Genomic DNA, 8,273 nt, shown 5'->3' with positions numbered 1-8,273 from the left:
CTCTGGGGGTACAGCAGAAGAGAGGCTGTCCTGACTGGAACAACTGTGCCCTAAGCATTTTTTATCCTGTTAACTTCCCTAATAAAGCCCATAACAATGAGTGTGGTTTCTGAGTAGAGTACTATGGGAGGGATGGCCAGTGCCAAAGTTTACACACTAACCCACAGTGTCACCAGGACCCCTTCATTAATAATTAGTAAGATGTAAATGAAAACCAGAGATACCAATGACTGACCTGAAACCACATATCAGTGACTAACCAATAATAATAATAAAAAAAATCTGAGTAATACCAAGTACTGAAGTGAATATGTTGAGCAATTGCAGTTATCATATATTGCTGGCAGGAATGTAAAATGGTACAGTCTCTGTGTAAAATCGTTGGGCAATTTCTCACAAAATTAAGCATACAGCCACCATATGATCCACATATGTCACCATAAAAATTTATATGCAAAATTTCATAGCAGGTTTATGCATAATCATCAAAATTTTGAATAAATCCTTCAATTGGCAAATGGACAAACTCGCCATACAATGAAAGGCAATCCAGCAATTAAAAAAAAGAACAAGTGATTGAAATAAACAACAAACGGATGAATCTTAAATGCATTGTTGTCGTTATGTGCTGTGGAGTCAGTTCCGACTTATAGCAACGCTGTACAGGGTTTCCGAGGCTGTAAATCTTTACGGGAGCAGAAAGCCTCCTCTACCCCCGCGGAACAGCTGTTATTTTCAAACTGCTGACCCTGAGGTTAACAGCCCGACTGGTAACCATAATTTTACTAGGAGCCATGGTAGCGTAGTGGTTACGAATCGGGCTGCTAATCTCACGGTCAGTGGTTCGATCCTCTGGATTAAGATGAGGCGTTCTGCTCCCGTGAAGATTTACAGCCTCGGAAACCTTGTAAAAGGTTACTATGAGTCGGAACCGACACCACGACACATATAAACACCACCACTGTGCTACCAGGGCTCCTTTTAAATACATTATGCTGAGTGAAAGGATCCAGACGGCAAAAGTCTGCATACTGTTTAATTCCATCTATATGACATTTTAGATTAAGCAAAACTATCAGGATGGAGAAGAGATTAGTCAATTCCAGGAATGTTGATAAGGATAAGAATGGCTACAAAGGCAAAGCATGTTCTAATACCTTGCTTGTAATGGTGATTATATAGCTCTATTTGTCAAAATTCAAAGAAATATACACCAGAAAGTATACACTTCACTGTATATAATTTTTAAAATAATAATTTTAAAGGAAAGAAACAAGAACTTAATTTAAAAAAACAAAGCAAGTGTCCAATGCACTTATGGCAAGATATGTGGCATTACTATTATTCAGAAATCCAAATAAAACAACTATGAAGTAACAATTCCTACACATCAGTCCCGGTGTGACATTATCGGATAAGCACTGAACTGCTAACTACAATGTTGGTGGTTTAAATCGATCCAACGGGGTCACTATAATTTGAACCAACTACGCAGCATTTAACAACAATACACTTCAGACTGGCAAAAATTAAGATTGTTTCCTGGGGATTCTGAGAAAAGGAAGCTCTTGTATGAGTATATTGCTAGAAAGAATGTAAACAAATACATTTTGGGTAGCTTATTCAGTAGCATTTTATAAAGTTGAAAATATGCGTCACTTATGACCTACCAATTATGTTGCTTAGTGTGTGTCCTAGAGAAAATTTAGCGTGTATGCACAAGGGGACATGCACAAGAGTGCTAACTTGCAACATTATGTGTAATATCAAACATTAGAAGAAATATATGTGTCAGGAGAAAATGGGTAAGTGTAATGTCATCTTCATAAAATGGAATGGTGCATTTAAAATGCAGGAACAAAGGTCAGGGGTATCAAAGAAATATCAGTAACAAAACATTGAATGGCTATAAGTTGCAAAATAACACATGTCATGCTAATTAATGAGCCCTGGTGGTGCAGTGGTTAAGCATTCATCTGCTAACAGAAAGGTCAGTTGTTCAAATCCATCAGTGACTGGATGGGAGAGCGATGTGCTAGTCTTCTTCCATACACATTACAGCATTGGAAACCCTAGGACCCATTTCTACTCGGTTCTATGAGTTGAAATAGACTGTAAGGTTACATGTTGGACATGATTTTTATATGAAGTTTAAAAACAAGCAAAGCCATACCACAAATTGTATATTGACAAATATGGACTTAGCAGTAGTTCAAAGACTTGTAACTAAATGATAAACAAGAAATCAAATTTAACACATTGGTTATCACTGAGGAGGATTAAAAAAATGAGATCTAGGAGGACAATTTAAAAAAACCGTCTTCATCTGTATATGGAATGTCTTATTGCTTCAAAATAAAAAACTGAAGCAAATCTGGCAAAGTGCTGAGGAGTTATTTACTTGTTTTCTATAGGTTTCATTTAAAAAATGATTATACAGCTCATTATTCATTTAAGATGTTCATGTACCAACTACAATGTCACATAACAGCAGCAGTCTAAGTGCACTGTCTGGGAAGTCATGCTAAAGTGTGTTATAACATTAGCTATGGAACTTGGATAGAAATCTTATCTGTATCGTGTAATACTTGTTGAGCCTTAAAAAAGTTATTTAAACTCTTTAAGGTCCAGTTGCCTCACTGGTTAATTTGTGATAAACAATAATATCTACTTCATAATATACTTATGATAATTAAATTGGATAATGGCTTCAAAACATTTAGCACATTTTTGGCCCATGCTTGTCAGTTGCCCATTCAAACTCACCAGCCACTCCTCGGAAACCCTATGCAAGGTCTCTATGAGTCGGAACTGACTCAAAAGAACTCAACAACGGTCCTGATGTGGCGCTGTGGGATAAAGCACTGAACTGCAAGGTCAGTTTGAACCACTAGGTCAGCAGTTCAAACTCACTAGATACTCCTTGGGAACCCTATACAGAGTCTCTATGAGTCAGAACTGACTCAACAACACTTAATAGCAACAACAGCAATTGTGGTGGCACAGTAGTTATGTACTCAGTTGCTAACTGAAAGGTCAACAGTTAAAGCTCACCAGTCACTTTACAGAAGAAGAATGTGCCATTCTGCTTACATAAAGATTTACAGACTTCGAAACCCTATGGGGCGGTTCTATTCTGTCCTATAAAGTCTCTATAAGTGGATGGCATTGGGTTTGACTTTTTTATTTGATGTTGTTAGCTGTATCGATTCAGTCCCCAATTCATACACAAAGGAACAAAATGCTTGCCAGTCTTGTATCATAACTATAGTCAGTTTGAGATCAAACCATAGAATTATCACTGGATGATTTTCTGAAGTAGATTGTAAAGACTTTCATCCTTGTCCATCTTATTTGGGAAGTTCTGCTGAAACCTGCTCAACATCATAGTAACACACAAGGCTCCACTGTGCTTGTGTGTCGTAGTAACAAACAAGCCTCTACCGACTGGGAATCAAACCTGAATGGAGGGTGAGAATTCTACCATTCATTCACAAATGCCTCACAAAATGTACTAAAACAAGGGAAGTTGGTATTATTATATCATTTGTTAGCTATGTTGTTGTTGTTATGTGCCGTGAGCAGAAAGTCTCATCTTTCTACCGCGGAGCAGCTGATAGTTTCGAACTGCTGACCTTGCAGTTCGCAGCCCGATTCGTAACCACTACGCTACCAGAGCTATGGAGTGAGATTAAAAAAGGCATTCTAGAGGAGGTAACACTTGATTTGAATCTCAAAAGCCTTGAAGATTTAACTAATTGTACCAGAGATTCAAGGGGTATTTTATGCAAAAAATAAATAAATAAATAAAATATAATTAACATAAGCATAAATATACATAATTGAAATTGGGGAGCATCCTGGACAAAAGCAAATATTTCTTTTTAGTATTCCAGATCTCTGACAGCATTTCACCTCCACCCTTGGGTGTATCCTTTACAAAGCACAGTCAAAACACACTTTAGAGATGATGATGAATGCTTTTGAGATGAATGGAAAGACTGATGACCTGTGGGAAACAATCAGTGTTCTAGAACTTGAACAAATTACAGAGACAAATGCTAAAAACAGAACTGGAAGGAAACGTGGTGAATACATCTACAGATGACACATTTTTTCCCTACTTTTATTTTTGTTTTTTCATAGTGTTGATGTTGGTAAGTGCCCTCTAGTTGGTTCCAACTTGTTATGACCTCACATACAACAGAATGAAACACTGCTCAGTCCTGTATCAACCTCACAATCATTGCTATGTTTGAGCCCATTGTTAACAGTGACTTTCATAGTCCATCTGATTGAGAGTCTACATTTTTATGCCGGTAGATTACTTGGTTGTTAAGTGCCATCAAGTCAGTTCTGACTTATAGTGACCCTATATAGGGTTTCCAAGGAGCAGCTGGTGGGTTTGAACCCCTGACCCTGTGTTTTCTCTGTTAATCATGATACTAATTATTGGTCTAGTTGGACAGATTTTTGCTTGCTTTATGTTGAGGTGTAATATACTGAAGGTTGAAGTGCTTCAAATCCTCTTGGCTTTCAGAAAGCAAGGGGTGTCATCTGCATACCACATGTTATTAATGAGTCTTCCTCCAATCCTAATGCCATGTCCTTCTTCATATAATTCAGCTTCTCAGATTATTTGCTCAGCATAGAGATTGAATAAGTGTAAGGAAAGGATACAACCCTGGCACCCTGGCACCCTGGCACACACTTTTCCTGATATTAAAACATTCAGAAGTATCCACTTGTTTTGTTTGAAAGACTCCTTCTTGGTCTGTGTACAGATTTCTTCCCAATGTTATCTATAATTTGTTATGATCCACACAATTAAATTCCTTCACAGAGTCAACAAAGCACAAGTATACACCTTGCTGGTATTCTTTGCTTTAGGCCAAAATCAATCTGGCATCAGCAATTCGAGATCCACATCCACTTTGAATCTGGCCTGACTTTCTTTAGTTGTTTTGCTGCAACGATTTTTAAATTATCATCAGCAAAATGGCACTTGTGTTTAATATTAATTATATTATTCCATAATTTCCATATTCTATTGGGCCACCCTTCTTTGGAACAATCATTTCCACTCAGTTCACCATATAACTGCCTTTGAAATGTCTTGTCATAGACAAGTGAGTGCTCCTAGCATTCCATTTGTTTGCTGAAGCTTCTCAGCTGATATTCCATCAATTCCTAGAGCTACTTCTTGAAATCGTTGGGTGTTTTCTGTTTTTGTTGTTGTTGTTGTTTCTTTAGGTTCCATCGTGATTATAAGGAGCTCTGGTAGTGTAGTGGTTACGAGTCAGGCTGCTACCCTCAAGGTCATCGGTTCGAAGTTTTCTGCTCCACTAAAGAAGTACAGCCTCGGGAACCCTGTACAGGGTCTCTATGAGTCAGAACTGACTCCATGGCACACCACCATCATGATTGTTGTACGGCTTTTATTGCAGACTTTCAGCTGGGTACAAAATAAAGGCATACAACTATCACAGGTAGGGCAGTACATACAAACTCTAAGCTGTAAAAACCATTTCAAAATATCAACTTGTTTTCTGGACTACATGGTGTTCAAGGTTGTCCCTATTAATACCTTTGGTATAAAATGGTAACGTTTTCCTTGACAAGCAGACAAAACACATCCTCTACCATAAACAAATACTCATCTCCTTGTAACTTCTGTACCTAGTCTAGTTTAAAAAAACCCATCAATCACAAGGGACACAAGGTATTGGGAGGTAGATAACCAACAGCGCCTATCAACAATAGGCTCCAGCTTGGGTCCATTGTGCCCCACGTGCATCCCTCCCCCACCAATAGTCACAAACACACAGTCCTTAAAAGTCTGACTCTGGCCATAAACCTGACCCAAATGTATCTGTACATCCAATGTAACCAGTTCACTGGCAGCTACGCTATAAGGATAACAGGTGAAGACAAGAAGTGTGGTCTCCCAGTGCTGGCTGAGCTTACCTTGGGTCCCAGCATAGCTCCTGTGGTTATAATGAATGGCAACCCTGCCTGGAGGCAGGTGGAGGGGGCAGAGTCTGGGGTCCTGAGTCATTTCCAAGCAAAGAGCAGGACAGCCACTTGCTACAATGAGCCAAGCTTAAGAGGAAAAGGCTGAAATGGGAGGAATGGACCCTGTGGAGAAGCAGCATGTGGGCCCCCTAACTCAGTCAGGTGTCCTTCCTGGAAGGAGAGGACCAGCAAGGAGAGTATTTGGAAGGTGTTGGAGCCATTACCAGAGCAGAGCCCCAGCTGGATGTGTGGGGTCCTAGAAAACACTAGACCAAATATCAATGGAGGCAGGCACAGGCTTTCCCCTCAACAGAGCTATGCATCCCAAAAGAACACAAGGAAAGCAATTCAGAGGCACACTTGTTTAATCCCATCACCAGGGCTACCAGCAGCAATCATTGACCAACATGCTCTTGTCTGGCTTACAGACAACCTGGCAGAATGTGTTGCTGGCAGAGCCATGGAGCATGTATCTGGTGACAGAGCATGGGAACTGCGTTGCAGGAATAAGACAGTTATGAGATAGGAAGCACACATGCTGACTCCTCTGGTGGCTGCCAACTGCAGACACCCCTCTTGGAACAATCACACCAACTCCTGAGAGAACCCCTAAGGAATCCAAACAGGTAGTCAACACCCATCAGAAATAAATACTTCACACCAAAGTTCTCACAGACACTTCACACTCATTCATACTTTTTTTTTCTCTGAGAAACAAGAAAGCCTAGCTCCAAGACTTGTTGAGTTTCCTCAAAAAGCAGAGACCTTGGACACAGCTTGCTCAACATCAGGGTAGGTTCAACTTGGGAAAGACAGAATCAATTCCCTTTTCATGAAACACCAAAATCATCATCTGGTTTGTTACAAAAGATGTTATGGACTCTTGGGAAGGAAGAGGTCCCGGACACCTGCAGATGGCTGAGAGCAGCCTGTCAGGATTGGATTTGGAGGGAGAGAAGGCACCCACTTGATATGGATCCACTTTGCAAGCTTCAATCCGCTCCTGCTTGTGCTCCTTGTCCTTGTCCAAATAGTGGGAGTACCTGGCTGCGCCCCATGTGGTCTGCAAGAGTGCATTGTCTGATCCCGGACATCCTTGGCCTCATACAGCAGAATAGTCAGAGTTTCCTCATAAATCTGGGCTTCAGGAGACTCCACCTTGGTCTGTTTCTTCTCAATGACATACACAATGGAGGCACAACAGACTTCAGCAATCTTACCGCGCTGCCCATGAAAGAATCAGCAGCAAATTTCATCCCCACTGACATCTTCTATGAATTGGACCCTCCTGTTAATGCACAGAGACAGCTTATCAAAGAATTCAATGTTTTTTCAACATCTTGTCACCAGAATTACTAGTATATGACTATTTGTTGCTATCTATTGTAGAGCAGCTTCATGGTTGGCTTATTTGAAGTTGAGATAAATTTTTGTTCTTCCTTGGAGGAAGTGAGGACAGGCACTTTGAAGACAAGCTCACATGTGACTTTGTTTTGTAGGGATGCCTGGTACTCTTCCACCAGGCCCTACACTAGGTAGTACTTGCCTTCTACCAGCATCTCCTTGATCTCCTGGTGGTTCTCGGGCAGGGAGACTGCCCTGTCACAAAGGAAGCGGAATATTGTACTGAAGTGCTTCCCACACTAGTCAATGAGGATCCATCCTTCACTGTTGGTGAGCACCACCACGTGCCCACTGAACATGACCTCCAACATGGGATCCTGCTTGGTGGTCAATGTCTGCACATGGTAGTGTAGTGCAGGGTTCAGCTTCACATTCTTGGAGCTGGGGCTCTTGCCTTTGAAGGCAGTGGGTGCGGGTAGCAGCTGCGGGCACCACCAAGCTCATCACACTCTCTCCTGACATGTCTTCTATGAAAAGTTGAAGAACACCACAGTCTCCAAACCCAAACTGGAAACGGTTGAATGCTGACCAGCTCTTTATAGAACAGTAACTCTGTGTATTCCTTCTACCTTTTTTTATGCTTCCTGAATAGTTCAATATTTTGCCCATGTTGTTCTTGAGTGCCATTGAGTCTGTTCCAACTCATAGTGACCCTGTATAGGGTTTCCAAGGAGCAGCTGATGGGCTTGTACTGCCAATCTAGTGGTTCGTGATCTAATGCTGATCCGCAGGGCCACACGAGAAGTCCATTTTGCCCATGTTGTTGTTGTTGTCAGGTGCCATCGAGTCGGAACCGACTCATAGCGACTCCATGCACAGCAGAACGAAACAATGTTCGATCCTGGGCCAACCTC

At 41.0% G+C, this 8,273-nt stretch overlaps 1 pseudogene; it reads right to left on the bottom strand.

The window, feature by feature from the left end:
• Positions 1-6,802: 6,802 nt before the first annotated feature.
• LOC102814365 lies at positions 6,803-7,884 on the bottom strand (annotated as a pseudogene).
• Positions 7,885-8,273: the final 389 nt, after the last annotated feature.

Source organism: Chrysochloris asiatica, unplaced genomic scaffold (genome assembly GCF_000296735.1).
Source record: "Chrysochloris asiatica unplaced genomic scaffold, ChrAsi1.0 scaffold00183, whole genome shotgun sequence".
Taxonomy (NCBI): domain Eukaryota; kingdom Metazoa; phylum Chordata; class Mammalia; order Afrosoricida; family Chrysochloridae; genus Chrysochloris; species Chrysochloris asiatica.
Note: the sequence above shows the minus strand (reverse complement) of the source record. Positions and strands in the feature narration are given on the sequence as shown.